The 15,902-nt window shown below is 49.9% G+C and overlaps 1 protein-coding gene across 2 annotated transcripts in view; it reads right to left on the bottom strand.

Moving 5' to 3' along the window:
* GJA3 (gap junction protein alpha 3) overlaps positions 1 to 2,837 on the bottom strand; it is a 32,072-nt gene extending 29,235 nt beyond the window's left edge. For both annotated transcript variants that reach the window (XM_082435132.1, XM_082435133.1), the window contains exon 1: positions 2,679 to 2,837. The gene's annotated coding sequence lies outside the window, so the exon portion shown is untranslated. The remainder of the gene's footprint in view (positions 1 to 2,678) is intronic.
* Between the last annotated feature and the right edge of the window lie 13,065 nt (positions 2,838 to 15,902).

The following is a 15,902-nucleotide window of genomic DNA, read 5'->3' as shown; positions in this document are numbered from 1 at the left end:
TCTTCCAGTCCAGAGTATCTAAAATTGTTAAATATTATTGATGTGCTAACAACAGCCAGTTACTTCATCATATAAATTGGAATTATCATTTTAAAGCAAATTCAGGTATTATCTTTACTCTTGCAAAAACATACTGTTTTTAGAGACACGTGTGTGCTGTTTAACATGTCATGTTACATTTTGACAGCCTTATAATTATGGCATTTTATTATTCCTGTATACTACAGACACAAATTACATCTGTCAAAATGTTTTGTACTTTTTGCAGAAATAATAATTTCTATAGTATAAATAGAATTTGAATTTCCTTATTCAAATTTATTTCTATTAGTATAAACCAGAAATCTCTTCCCTGTTCTAGAATAAGAGATTCATTTTAAAGCTAATGGGGAAAAAAAAAAAAAAGCTAATGGGAAATGGAGTTTCATGAATAGATGAGCATTCATGGAGCTAATCAGGTGATCTGAATGAAAAAACTTAAGTGATTTTTACATTTAGTATCCTTTAGTTTGTTAACAGGAAACTTAAAGCAAACCACAAACTCTTCAAATTAAAGAAAATGTAAGAATGCAGAAACCCTAACATCAACCATTATTAAGTCACACCTTTGAAGATGCAGATACTAAAAAGCAAGCTGTAGAGTACTAACCTAGCTATCATGATGAATTTTCCACCACTGTAAGAATGAAAATTAAGATGAAAATCTATCGCTATTTTATTGCTTTTAAGAATTACATTGAAATTGCAAAAACATACTGGTTTTTTTTTTTAACATCTTTATTGGAGTATAATTGCTTTACAATGTTGTGTTAGTTTCTGCTGTATAACAAAGTGCATCAGCTGCATGTATACATATATCCCCATATAAACATACTGTTTTTAGAGACACGTGTGTGCTGTTTAGGGTCACATGTATTGGATATTTTTCCCTCTTCAAGTTAGTAAACGTTTATCAAACGCTTATTACGTGTGTGGGACTGTGCTACACACTAGGGTTAGCAGAATAATTCAGATCCCATCCATCCCCTCAGTGTATGGGAGAGGCAGGCTTGTAAAAAAACTGGTCAAAATGTAACATGACACGTGTTACAAAGTACTGGTAATGGCCCTGATTGGGGAGGTGGGGGGCGCTGATACAGTCGGGGGAGAAGGAGATGGTATATTGAGATGGCAACTGAGTTTGGCTGTATTTCTTCACACACAGACCCTGGGAACCATGTCTTCTGTACAGGGTGAAGTCCTTCTCAAAGGCCTTCCCACTGTCTAGAGTGTCCCAATAATATTTTAATACATTACAAAAGCTATGTGTTTACTGATGTATTTATGTGCGATACTGAGGTAAAATCCTAAAGGCATGTGTATCCTATTTATTCTGTTACGTGTTCAAGTAATGGTAACAGGTGAAAGGCGAATTATGGTTTAAATTCTCTACATGTGTGAGACTGCGTAACATGGCTGTGATAAATATATATAATTATTTTGAAGTCTCAAATGTGTAGTGTAAAAGTTATCTTAGTTAAGAAAATGAACACAGAATGGAAGCAACATTCAGGGAAATTATGTCAAAATTCTTTTTCTCATTGGCAAACAATGAAATTCTGTTACACGCCATTATTATAAGACAGCTTTAAGCCAGTTAGCGTTTGCTGGTCGACATGAACAGCATTGTCTAATTAGTTACAGTTGTAAAGTTTCTGTGAATTACTTTACACAACAGTCACGTGCACTGCCCTCATTAGATGCTTATCTCAACAAGAACCAAACTGCTGAAGCAGTGGAACCGGTGCCAGATTGATTAGCTGATGCTTACTTTGAATATACTGACCTTCGGAAAAAAAGTCCTTTTTCCTCTTTAATCTTTTAATGTCTGATTTGCAATACATTTCACACCACATTGATGGCCTGCCAGTGAAGTGAAGCACATGTCATAAATCATCATTTTGAATTCTTGGGTGATAAAAACCAAAGCTGTTCGCATCCCGGCTGTTTGTATACAACCATTTTTAAATGGCCCATCTGGGCGATATCTTGATAAAGCAAAAACTGGAGGACTCCCCTGGTCGCTGAAGTCCCTGTCACAAATACTCTGAACCGACAGGTCTGCACACTAGGACGGATTCTGTTCACCAGACCAGACAGCACAGCAAATGCCTGCGCCTCACCGCGACGACTGTCAGCACAGCCCCAAAGGGGCTCCGGCAGGGCGCAGATAAGGAATCTTTCCACTCTCTGCAAATTCTACTTAAACACACCACCACGCGCACACCCGGCAAGAAATGAGGTCCTGGCACTTAGAGCCAAAGTCTTCCCTTAAAAACTTTGAGAGAGTTTCTTAAAGGAACGCAGGCGAGCCAAGACCTTCGGGAACAGCAGCGCGCACCCCGCAGGGAGCGTGGCGAGGCCGGCAGCGGCCCAGCGTCCACAGGGTCCTTCAGACCCTGGACCTGAACTTCTAGGGCAGGTCCCGCTCCCCCTCAGGGGAAAAACCCAGAAAAAGGGGCCTGAAGCCGCCTCCAGCCGCCCACCCAGGAAGCCATCGCTCCGCCGAGCTCTCCAGGAGCAAAGGGGTGGCAGTGGCTCCGAAAGCCTCCAGGAAGTGCCCGAGCCCCGCTGTCCGTTCCCGCTGCTCCCAAACATCCCCCAGATTCCCGAGGGAATTCCCAGCAGCCCGCGCTTACCTGCCGCGCCGACCCGGTGCGTTCCTCCCGCGGGCAAGGCTCGGGCCGCTCTGCCGGACACCGCCGTCCCGTGCGCGCGGCTCGACGCGTGCGCCCCGCGCCACCCGGGCTCCCCGCCCCGGAGCCATCCCGGGGCCCCGCGCTGCGTCCCGCGCCCGGGCCCCGCGCCACGCCCCTCGCCTCCGCCCCGCCTCGCCTCGCCTCGCCCGGCCCAGCCCCGTCGTGCGGCCGCCCCCCGCCCCGCCGTCCCCATGCCACGCCCCCCGTCCCCATGCCACGCCCCGCACCTGCACCCGCACGCCTTTCCCCACCCCACCGCCGCACCGCGCGTCCCACACCCCGCTCCACGGCCTCCCTCGCCCCCTAGTTCGCGTCCTGCGCACCTTTCCACATTCCGAACCCCGCCTTCCACAGCCCGCGTCCGCCTGGCTCCGCCCCGCACTCCACACGCCGCGCCCGCACCTGCCCCGCGGCTGGGCCTCCCGCCTGCTCGCTGAGGGTGCTTGGCGGGCGGGCGCGGGACGTGGAGTGCGGGGCGCCGCGCGGGGCCGGGTTCCGCCCGGGGTGCGGGTTCCGCGGCCGCTGCGGCCACGCTGTGCGGGGGCCTCTAAATAGCGCGGCGAGCCTGGCTCAAGTCAGACACGCTGAATTCAGTCGAGGGTCCCCCCGGGATTCCTGGGGAGGCGCCTCGCCCTGCGGGGGGCCAGGGGCCGGCCGCGTCTACGCTGCTCTGCGCCCGCGTCCCCCGGGCGGCCCGGGAGGAGGTGTAGTAAATGTTGGGTGACTGGAGGGGCCGGCCGCGACCTCACCAGTCCCGAGTGAGCGGCGGCACAGGGGCAGGAAGGCGGCGAAATTCGAGGCCCTGGTTGTTTTCAAAGCCCCACGGAGCCTTTATTAGCGCTCGGATCTGTTTGATGAGCAACCTGCTTGCCCCGCAGAATTTGCCTGTTCAGTTGAGATCTGAACTTGAGGTTCTCCCACGGAGAAGGAAAGCTAAGCTGCCAGAGGCATGTCTACAACACCTTCACCTTGTAGAACTCGGACGTGTATGTGTGTAGTAGGTGGTGGTTATGTGGACTCAGGTTTTTAGGTTTTGTTTTTTAATAGGGAAATATTACTAGAGAAGGTCTTCAGATATTATTCTCGATTTTTAATTCTCTCTGAGAAGTGCAAGAATAGTTTTATTTTTTCTTGACCTCAGAAGAACTGAAAGTTCTTAATACTTAGTCTCTTAAAACAAACACTATTATTGGTATTCCAAGGATAAAAAGTGGAAATACAATATTGCAATAATTTAAAACTTTTCATTAAAATTGCAGATTTAAAATGATATTGTGTCACTCAAATGTTTGTACGCATGTTCATAGCAGCATTATTCACAATCGCCAAAAGGTGGAAACAACTCCATGAATAGCTTAAAAAATGTGCTTATATGTACAATGAAATATTATCCACCGGGAAAAAGGAAGGAAATTCTGATACAGGCTGCAACACATGACCCTCGAGGACATCATGTTAAGTGAAATAAGCCAGTCAGGAATAGCCGAATACCGTACAATTCCGCTTATAAGAAGTACCTAAAGTCGTCAGAAAGGGCGCTGGGCGTCGGGGCCGGGGGCGGAGAGGTGGTGTTTAGTGCGGGCGGGGTTTCCGTCTGAGAAAATGAAAAGGTTACGGAGGTGGTTGCAGAACAACGCGAATGTACTAAGACCGGAACGGTACAATTAAAATGGTTAAAACGGTAAAATTTATAGAATGTATATTTTACTACAATAAAAATTTTCAGTGATGTTGTGTAAAGACTAGCAAGACTATAAAACAATGGTTTCTTTACGTGTCATATTGTACATACTCTGGGTAGACAACTAAGATGTTAATCACGTGGTTTAATTTTCAGTTGTAAAGACTGCTTCTCATTTGGTTTCAAGAGAGCTTGTGTTTAGGATAACTTCACGGGAACTATGTATATGTACATACATGCATATATCACACACACACGCACACACACACATACGCGCGCGCGCGCGCGCGCCAAACTGCTTAGAGCCGAATTCGCAACTGATAGGTCTCATTTCCATATTCGACAACATGTCCAGCTCAGAAAAGTGTGCAGAGACGAGAGCCCGGAGCGCACTGCTGCTCTGTGAGCGGGGAGCTCCTGGCGCGTGGGTCCCGCCGAGGCACCACCAGCCCTTGTCCTTCCCACCGGCTACGAAGATGTGCTCGCCTCGGCTGCCTCCTGGTGGTCAGGGCCGGAACTACCTTTCAGGGCCTGTATAGAATCTGGAAAAATCTGCACGTTGTATACAAAGGAAGTTCAACAAATATTTGTTGGATATAGATGTCCTTCTTGAAGGGGAGGCCCAGAGCAAACACAGTAATCCTGTCGTAATCGTGGAGAGCAGAACTTAATGGTGCTTTTCTTTAAGTAACTAGGTTTAAGGTGCTTAAAAAATTGTTACCTGATTTCTTTTTCCTTTTAGTTTAAAATTACTCGTTCATTACCTACTTATACTAATTGGCGATGCATGGTATTTTAGTTACTTGTGAGGTATATGTATCTTCTATGGTACTTTTGTAAATTAATTTTACTACTATTTATTAAACATCTGCTCATTCAAGGCTGTGGCTTGGTGCTAGGGGAGGTGAGATGGTCCCACTTCCTCCAGCCAAATAATTTCTTGTGCTGAGCTCTGGGCCCAACTCTGCCCACTGGGGGAATTTGCAACCTGTTCTGAAATAGAAAGTATTAATTCACAAATAAACACTTTTTACATGGTGCTGAGGTCATTCAACGGGGAAAGGACAGTCTTTTCGAGAAATGGTGCCAGGAAAACGAGATATCCACATGCAAAAGAATGACATTATAACCTTACCAGACACCATATACAAAATTAACTCAAAATGCATCAAAGACCTAAAAGCAAGAGCTAAAACAATAACACTCTAAGAAGAAAACATAGGGCTAAAGCTTCACAACATTGGATTTGGCAATAATTTCTTAGCTATGACACCAAAGGAACAGGAACAAAAAGAAAAATACTGTAGACAAATTGGACTTGATGAAAATTAAACATTTTATGCATCAAAAGACACTAACCACAGAGTAAAAAAACAACCCACAGAGTGGGATAAAGTATTTGCAAATCATATATCTGATATGGAATTAATATCCAGAATATATAAGGAACTCCTAAAACTTGACATAAAAACGAACAAGCGACCCAATTCATAAATGGGCAAAGGACTTGAATAGACATTTCTCCAAAGATATATACAAATGGCCAATAATCACATGAAAAGATGCTCAACATCACCCATCCTTAGGGAAATGAAAATCAAAACTATTCAATACGTTGAGCTACCACCTCACACCCATTAGGATGGCTACTATCAAAAAACAGAACAAGTGCTGGTGAGGATGTGGAGAAATTGGAACCCTTGGGAATGCAAAATGGTGCAGCCACTATGGAAAACAGTATTGAAGTTCTTAAAAAAAAAAAAAAAGACTTACCATATGATCCAGTAATCCCACTTCTGGGAATACACCCAAAAGAATTGAAAGCGGGGTCTCAAAGAGATAGTTGTACATCCATGTTCACAGCAGCATTAGTCACCATTGCCGTATCACGGAAGCAAGCCAAGTGTTCATGACAGATGAATGGACTGGCAAAATGTGATTCATCCGTACAGTGGAATATTATTCAGCCTTAAAAAGGAAGGAGATTCTGACACAGGCTACACCAAGGATGAACTCTGAGAACATTACGCTAGGTGAAATAAGTCAGTCACAAAAAGACAAATACTGTGTGATTCCCGTTATATGAGGTTCCTAGATTAGTCAAATTATAGAGACAGAAAGTAGGCTGGGTGAGGGAGAATGGGGAGTTAGTGTTTAATGGGGACAGAGCTTCAATTTTGCAAGTTGGAAAGAGTTCTGGAGACGGTTAGTGGTGATGACTGCACAATAATGTGAATATATTAAAACCATTAAAGTGTACATTTAGAAATGTTTACGGTGGTACATCTTATGTTTATTTTACCATAATAAAAAAAGTGAAAAAAACACCACTCACACTTTCTATAGGCCCCTAAAAGAAAGGTGAATGGAGGGGTTAACAGGGTGGTGCTGAATTCCATCTCCTCGGGTGGAAGAGGGTGATTTTTAAAGCAAGCAGAGCACGGCTGATCAAAGTAGACCAGCAAGCGTGTAGGAGGCCTTGCCTGCCGGGTTAGCACCGGAGAGTACAGGCCTCCTGCCGGCATTGCATGCACTTCAGAAATAAAGACTTTGGGCTGAGAACGGTCTTCCTTCTGATAGCAATAATGTAGCCATTCACAGCGGCTCGGTGTTTGGAAGTTTTCGAAGCGCTCCATCTTATCTGAGCTGCACAACAGAAGTGCGGGGGTGAGAGGGCAGGTCCTCTCCCGCTTTATGGAGGAGGAAGCAGAGACCTGGGCTGGGGGAGGCCTTTCCCACTGCTGGTAAATAGCTCGCCAGCCCAACACTTTGCACCATGAATTTAGTGCTTTCTGTGTAAAACCGTGAGACTTCTGAGGCCGACGAGGAGAAGAACTTTGTCATTTATGAATGAGAAACGTCTTGGTGACACCTGGGAGGGGTCAGGTCTCCAGGCTGCGGTGCTGGGGTGGTGTCTTTGTGGTGCTGGCGTGTTTTCATCTCTTACTTTCTGCAGAAAGGTGCTTATCCTCTCCCATCTCCGGGGAGATGTTATGTTATTTTGCCTACTTGAAAATTGGGGAAACCAAGATAGAGAAAGGATAAGTGACTTTTCAAGAGGGTGAAATTCTTTGGTGGAAAATGGCTTCTACGTCTCAGATTGAACGGTTACAGTGAGAGGAAACGGGAGATCAATCTGTGCAAATAAGGCAAAACCGTGGAATTTGCTTTAGAAGAGATTTATTTTTAAGGGTTGTTTTCGCATTGGGGGTATTTCATGCAGTTTGTTCAGCGTGTGCTGTACTTGGTGTGTTGAGCGTGTGTGTGCCGAGGTGGCCTGTTACAGGAGAGCGGGCGGGTGCCACCGGCCTCAGCCTGGCCCCCAGTCCCGAGTTAGCGTGAAGGCCTCCCAGAGCTCTGATTGGAATGCAGTCTGTCCCCTCGCACCACTGGGCCACCTCGGGTGTCAGCTAAAGGCCTTTCCACCCCCCTGGGCATTTAAGAGGCGGGTCTGTACACGTGGACACTGGGTAGGTATTGGTGGAGCACGGGAACGGGCCAGGGGCAGGGCTGCGGCTCTCGTCCACCGGGGGCGCGGCCGTGCCCCCCAGCCTCAGGCCACAGCGGTCCACGGCTGACACGATGATCGTGCAGGGTCCTCGGGGCCTCCAGGCCAGGCTCCTTCCTGGCTGTCCTGCTCCCCCTGTCAGCTCAGCGCCCGGTGGCTGGTCCCCCTCCAGGTGCCAGGCGTGCTTGCCGTCCGTCTGCACGGGGCTCCGGACTCTCGGGCGTTCAGCTTCCACGGTCACTTCCGCGCCCAGTTCCAGGCACCAGCTGGCTATTCCTCCTTCCTCCCCGGGGACTTTGCTGCTTCTTCATTGGTTGTGGGAGATGAGGCCCTCACACCCTTTCCGAAAACCTGTCCTGGGACTGACCCAGACAGCAGCGCCTGGCGGTCGTCCCGGCCTGCCTCTTCACCCCACTCAGCCACCGGGATCTGCGGTCAGGGCCGCTGCCTCCAGGCAGGAGGATCCTGCTCTTTGTCTCGGCAGAAGGATCTCAGAATCCAAACACGCCCACTCTTGACTCTGTGATGGTGGGTTTTGAAAGTTCTTCCCTTTCGCTGGGCCTTAAGGTCACTGTTCTCCACCGTTTTAAAAGCAGAGATGGTGCTTACACCGAGTGCCAGTGGTTGAAATTCTGGAGAAGTTTAAAGTAATCTACCAGTGACATGAACGCTTCCTTGGGCAGAGGTTCAAACGGAATGACGCGTTTGCAGGTCACGAAAGGCTGAGGTCTGTCAAGTCCCGATGCGGCCCCTGGTTCGCTGTCTTGCTCTGGACGAGCCACTTAGTTCTTTGCAGCACTTTGCTCCTCCGCGACGTGGGGTCACTCCCGTGGCAAGGGCGTCGCGGGGGTGAAAGTGTGGCAGCTGCCAGCCCTACCAAGGCCCACGTGCGGCTACCATGCCGGGCTCTTTCTCATATTGATCTTTAAATGGTCTGGATGCTCAAAAAGTTACTCGAGTGTCGGTTATGATAAGTTGTATAACCATGGGGGAAGTCCGTTAATCTCTCTGAACATAATTTCTGTATCTGTGAACCTGGAATAATACCAACAAACTCAAAGTGTTGTGTATAGGACTTAAATGAACCCACAGATGTGAAGGTACCAGGAAAAGCTACAAAGCAGCTTACAAACATTGAATATTATTGTCGTTTACTTACTTATTTTTATTTTTGGCTGCATTGGGTCTTCGTTGCTGCGCACGGGCTTTCTCTAGTTGTGGTGAGCAGGGGCCACTCTTGGGTGTGGTGCGCGGGCTTGTCATTACGGTGGCTTCTCTTGTTGCGGAGCACAGGCTCTAGGCACGCGGGCTCAGTAGTTGTGGTGCACGGACTTAGTTGCTCCGCGGCATGTGGGATCTTCCCGGACCAGGGCTCGAACCCGTGTCCCTTGCATGGCAGGCGGATTCTTAACCACTGCGCCACCAGGGAAGTCCCTATTGTTGTTGACGATAAATGTTTAAAGCCTCTGCCGTCTTCCTAGAGGGACCCATCTTCCCACCTGGGAGGTGGCACAGTTGAGGACGGCCAGCAGAATATCTGGTGTCTTTTATCCAACGGACTTTACTCGCCCTATGCTTAGATCACACGTCAGTTTTACAAGGGCTCGGGGCCAAACTCAACACTGCTGATGAGCTCACGTTTCTGGAGGTGCAGCTTTCCTTCTGTGAAAACAGGAACCAGCGTTTTCATGGCTTTTGTTTTTCAGACAAAACATGCTTTGGGATCTTTAATGTGAAGAATCCTAATGGTCGTGGAAAAGCTCAGGTAGCCACTGTGCTACCATTCATTCTGCAGGACTGGTCTGTACCAGTGATGTCAGCACAAGAAACTCTGAGCCGTCTCCACAAACGTGAGCGGAAAGAGGAGGCTTCGGAGCAGGAGGGAGGCCGGGCAGCCTCGGGAAGAAGGCTGGAAAGGAGGCCAGGGCCCCCCGCTCCTGGGAGAGCCATCCACGCCCAAGCCTCGCTGAGAGGAGCCGCTTCCTTACACCCCAACAGACGGTCAGCTGCCACCGTCTGCGCAGCCTTCAGGAGGGATCTCGGGGCCTGTGTCCTTGGGAAGCCTGGCCTTCGTCCTGGCCCCAAAGTCCCTCTGCACCGCCACGGGGACACACTGGCTCGGGGTCTCGCTACACAGAGAGCGTGTGTCCTTCTTCTCTCTGTCTGTCTCTCTCTCGGTAAGAACATTTAATGGGAGATCTACCCCCTTAACGAACTGCGAGGTGCACGACCCCGTGGGTTGACTTGGGCCTTGCACGAGGGCGTCTGGCCCTTCCCGTCCCTGCAGCCTTCCTTCTGCAGCGCCTGGAGCTCGGAGCTGTCTTTCTAGAGCAGCGTTCACGTGCCATCCCCACAAGACAAGCTCCACAGCCGGGCCGGCCCACCTTCCGCCTTCTGTCCCCTCAGGCACCGCTCGCCTTGTTCCTCCACCCGAAATGTCCCCGGGCTGTTCCCACTGTCGTGACGTGAACGATCCCCTGTCCTTCTGCAAGGGCACTGTGACTCCTCAGAGCCGTGTTGGGACTGCGCGGGTGAATCCAGAATTATTCTGTGTTCGTCCCTGGGGTCAAGTGAGTTTCCTCCTCAGCCCCTGTGCTTTCCTGCACCTGTAAAATCAGTGCCGAACATTTGCCAGTTTTCGTCTGTTCCGCTCCTTTCTGGCGGGACCACATCTCCGCCCTCTGCTCTGACTGTGGTCGCGAACCCCGGTCCGGCGGCGCACTTGGAGCTGGACGGTGATTGGGGAGTTGAGACAGAGAAGTTTAGGACTCACGGATCCTGGAGGACGAACCGGGGCTGCGCGGGGAGGTCAAGGCAGGTGCAGAGAGAGGGAGAAGCAGGACCTGGGCACGTTCTTTATTAGGGTCCAGGGTGGGCCGCTCCGGGGTCCCGGGCTAAGGCGGGGTTGGTCAGTTCAAACAACAGACCAGGGTTTTGTTTAGCTCCTTGGGGTCTCATGTCAGGGCGCACGCAGGGAGGTGGGGGACGTGGGAGAGGTAGGCGGTCAGGGCAGGAGCTCCTAGGGGTTCGGTCCCTGCGGCTCGCGTCAAGGGCCTGTGCACACGAGGGGCCAGTGTCCCCCCACCCCGGCCCCGGCCGCCGGCCACACAGGACGGCCCCGAGGCAGCGAACATGCAGCCGCTCAGCTCAGCTCTCCACCATCTTCCAGGCGGTAAACAAAAGGACCCTCCTGTTCCTGACAAAGCAGAAGGAGCCCAAAAGAAATCACTGTTTAAGGAAGGCCAACAACCACAGAAGTGTCCTTTCCTGTTTCTCGTAAAGATGGTGACCCTGTTTGCTGCTGCCGGAGCTTTGCGTACGTTTTCAGAAACACAAAGGTAGTCATGATGCTTGAGAACGAAAAGCCCACAAGAACTCTTTTTGTGACTTAACATGTGCTGGCGGCTGGGACCACACTCTCCCCCCATGTGCTTCTGGATTTAGGGGATGTGAGTACCATGAAAGCTGCTGCTTCCATCTGGGGTGGAAGTGAAACCAGGGCACGTTACCGCAGTGGACGTGAATTCACACCAGCTACGGGAGAGGAGCTGACCGGGGACTTGGCGGCAGCTCGGGGACTTAGAGGGACGTGAGCGCTTACCATCTGGCCACGGGAATTTCCTCTGTTTTCATCACCATTCCTGAACATCATTTCTATTCGTAATAGCCTCCCTGGCACGGGCGACAGAGTACAGCAAGTACTTCCGAGGTGAGGAGAGGTCACTCCTGCATCTGAACTTGGGGCTTCTTCCCTGGACGACTTGACCGGACTTGAGAAGGAGTGTTCCCCACGGGTCAGGAAGGACTGGGTTCCGTGCTCAGACTTGTCTCATTTGCATCACGTGTATGGCTAATCTGGGGAGTCATGTGGGGCGTTACAGCACTAGTAAACTAGCCTGGAGACGTTCGCAGTGTGTGATGTGTGTCTGGGCTCAGAACACTTCTCAGTGCTTGTGGTCACCCTCAGAGTCCTTCATGGAGACCATCCACTGCCTCTTGTGTTGAGAAAAGACAGCTTAAAAAATTATGGTAAAATATACATCACATAAAATTTACCATATTACCATTTTTATGCATACACGTTAAAGTACATTCACATGATTGTGCCACCATCACCACTATCAGCTCCAGAGCTTTTCATCTTTCCAGACTGAAACTCTGTCCCCGTTAAACTATTATGCCCCTCTCCCCGCTCCCCCCAGCCCCTGGCAGCCACCTTTCTACTTCTGTCTCTGTGAGTTTGACTGCTTTAGGGACCTCATATAAGTGGAATCATGCAGTATCTGTCCTTTTGTGACTGGCTTATTTCACTCAGCATAATGTCCTCAAGTTTCATCCATGCTGTAGTCTGTGTCAGAATTTCCTTTTTTTTAGGCTGAATAATATTTCATTGAATATATGAACCACATTTTTTTAATCTGTTCATCTGTCGATGGACGCCTGTAATGCTTCCAGTTTTTGGCAAATGTGAGTAATGCTGCTGTGAACGTGGGCAAACAAATATCTGTTTACATTGAGATCTTTTCCTTTTGGAAAAGTCAAGGCAAATGGGAAAAATTCATGATTTCTTGAGTTCTTGTGACTCACAATGGCCCTTAACCGTTTCTTCAAGTTTTGTAAAGTAGATACCACATTTAATAAAGAGCCTGAAAATTCTGAGTGGAATATATTAGGTGATTCCCCCCCCCGCCCAGACAATGTAAGGGAATTAAGACCAAATAACACTGAATATTTAAAGAGTTGCTGAGTTAATATTAGACGATGGTTTAAAAATATTTTAAATACAAGACTTCCCTGCCCCACAGATGAGTGTTGAATAAGAAATAATCTCACCATGGCATTCATGGCCCTGGATGGTAAAATTTCAAAATACAAGCAATGGAATAGTTAGAGAAACCCGAGGAAAAACCTGAATCAGGACCTTGTAAATATAACCATGAGATCATAGAAGTTTGTTAATACTGCTCATATACCGTTTATGAGAGGAAATGGTGCATGTTGATGTATGAATTTTTGTTTTTCATTTTTAAAAAATTATTTATTTATTTATTTATTTATGGCTGTGTTGGGTCTTCGTTTCTGTGCGAGGGCTTTCTCTAGTTGCGGCAAGCGGGGGCCACTCTTCATCGCGGTGCGCGGGCCTCTCACTATCGCGGCTTCTCTAGTTGCGGAGCACAGGCTCCAAACGCGCAGGCTCAGTAGTTGTGGCTCACGGGCCTAGTTGCTCCGCGGCATGTGGGATCTTCCCAGACCAGGGCTCAAACCCGTGTCCCCTGCATTGGCAGGCAGATTCTCAACCACTGAGCCACCAGGGAAGCCCCTTTTGTTTTTCATTTTTTACAGTTACCCTAAAGAAACAATGGCTGTATACCTACAAATTGGAAATACAAACTCCACAGCAATGGAAGCAATGAGGTTTCTATGAGGGTAGATGTGGCAGGTTCTTAAGAAAACCGCCTCCGCCTGGCACCCCTGCCGTCGCGAGGGAAGCGGGGGTGTATTGGGGTGGTGCCATGCCCTGCAGTTACCTTGAGGCAAGCGAAAGCATCGCTTAGGGCACCCGTCCCCACTGGGCTCCCCAGAAACCAGCCGGCCAGTTGTAACAGCAAGTGGCAGAAATCGGTCTTGATAAGTTATGCAGCTTCTCAAAGAAATGGAAGAACACCAGGCTGAACTCCAGTCTCCTCTCCTGGCAAAAGGCTGCCATCTTTCATGATTTAGTTTGTGTTCCTTTAGGCCCCAAAGAAACGATTTCCGGCCCTGACCTCTTCTTGCGGTGCTTGGTGTGCAAGCTAGTCGACGCTCTGTTTTGCAAAGGGACCGCCTGGGACACATCTGCCCTGCACACCGTGACCTCTTCTGGAATCATTTTTGCATTTGCCAGGGGCCCGCCGGTGCTCTGCTCGCGAGGACCTCAGCGAGCGTGTCTAGAGTGGATAATGGAGGGGCAAACACACTCGGATGTGTGTGTGTTTCACCCAGTTGTCATAATATCCTTACTAGTAAGAAGAAAATGTGCAAACCAGACCCAGCTCAGTACATTTATCCTGAAAACTCCAATCCTGCTGGTAAATGGACTGCGGCAAAGCTCGAAGGAAGTGTCTGGAAGCATTCCACAGTCAACCTTTTCATCGGCTGAAGTAACTGAAGGCTCATTAAACTGACAGGTGACATACAGTTGGAAGGCATTGCTAATAAACTGAATACGGGGCCCGGGAAGGTCTAATGGACCGGAGAGATGCGCCAGGACCAGCAGGATGAAATCCACCCAGGAGAAGGCCACGTCCTGAATTTAGGCTGGAAAATCCATGCGACACATGCTACAAAGGAAAGTCTAGCTTGAAAGGAGGTGTGGGCGGGAGTGGGGGAGGAAGGGGGGAGGAAGCGGGTTCCTCTTTGTGAAAAGCTGGAAACGGTGTCATTGCTCACTAAAGAGGCCGTGGTTACACGACTAAGGCTAGGCATTCCGCGGAACATTGCACGTCTGTTAAAAAGAACAAGTCAGAGCTATACGTACAGACCTGCAGAGAGTTCCAAGGCGCATTACCAAACGAGACACTATCACAGAGAAAATGATGTAAGAAATGCAGACCAACCAACAATGTGGTTGTGTGTGTGCGTGCGTGTTTGCCTGTACGCACATGCAACGCGGGACTTCTGGGCGGCTCTACATCGAGACATTAGTACCCACGCTCTGAGCAGGGCTGGAGAGGAGACTTTCACCTTGACTTTATCTATTTCTGTATTTAATCCCAAAGCAAATGTATTTATATATTAATTCTACAATTACACACAGCACGTTGGGGGCCTTCTTGACTGAAAATGAGGAAAGGCGATGAGGCTGATAAAAGGCAATCTCGAGATCAGACCCCTTTAGTAATAAGGCCACGCCCCAGGTGGTCCCCCGGGCCCACCTCCCTGCGGAGAGCACGGGGGTCCAGAGGTGCCCCTCCTGCTGGACACCGGCCGGGGCCGGGCTCCACGGCAGAGGCGAGAGTGCGTCTGGTCCTGTTTCTTCTCTGCCTGGACCCAGTGGGTCCGGACCCAGGAGCAGCTTAATAGTGAGTGAGCGAATGAATGGCGAATGAGGACCCGTGTCGCTGGAAAATGAAGTTGGGGTTGAACTTGGACGTGTTCTCGGCTATGGAAGGTTCTTGAGTGGCAGGCAGACTCCTCCTGGTCCAGCAGAGGGCAGAGAAGACGGGGAAGCGGGTGTCCTGCGGCAGATGTCACGCCAGCCCAGAGGCCCCTCCTTGGGCCCCTCACCGCCCCGCCTTTGTCTCTCACCTGCGGCTCTTCCCTCACCCGACCTGCAGGTGTCCTGGCGGCCAGGCCGCACTGCCTGGGCCCCGGCACCTCCTACTTCCCATTGATTTTATTTTTCTCCACTGCACTCGTCTTCGGGGATTTGTTTGTGCTTTGTTTGTTCGCAGCCCTGCTGCCCAACAGTTCCTGGCGCTCGGCTGGCACTCGGTAAATACTGGCTGAGTAAATAAATACTTAGCGACGGGCAGGAACGGAACCGGTGTCTCCGGAGGCGGGATCCCTCAGCCCTGCCGGCGCTGGGGAAGGGCCGCCAGCTTCAGGAATTAAGCCCTGGGGGTTCCGGAATCCCGCCCACATCCGCTGCGCCCCTGCCCTGAGCTGCTCCCACCGTCCCGAGGCCTCGGCTACAACTCTGGAGCGTTTCCGGGCGGCTTCGATGACGTCCTGTGTGTAAAGCACTTGGTAATGTGCGCGGACAGTGTGTGGCGACCCTAAGGGGATGAATCAAAGCTTGCTTCCTTACGCGTCATCTTTCTCCAGGTGCAAACGGGGCCGCCCTTTTGTCCCATCCACGCTCAGCCTATCCTCCCCTCCTCAGGGGCGTCTCACTCCCCCGCCCCCGCCGAACTGGCCTCATTTCAGGCTTTGAGGAAACGGGCATTTCCCCCAGGCTTCCCGTGTGTCGAGCTTTGCGAGGGTCCTTCCTGTC

Source organism: Balaenoptera physalus (genome assembly GCF_965194825.1).
Source record: "Balaenoptera physalus genome assembly, chromosome: 18".
Taxonomy (NCBI): Eukaryota; Metazoa; Chordata; class Mammalia; order Artiodactyla; family Balaenopteridae; genus Balaenoptera; species Balaenoptera physalus.
This window is presented reverse-complemented; position numbering and strand designations above follow the sequence as displayed.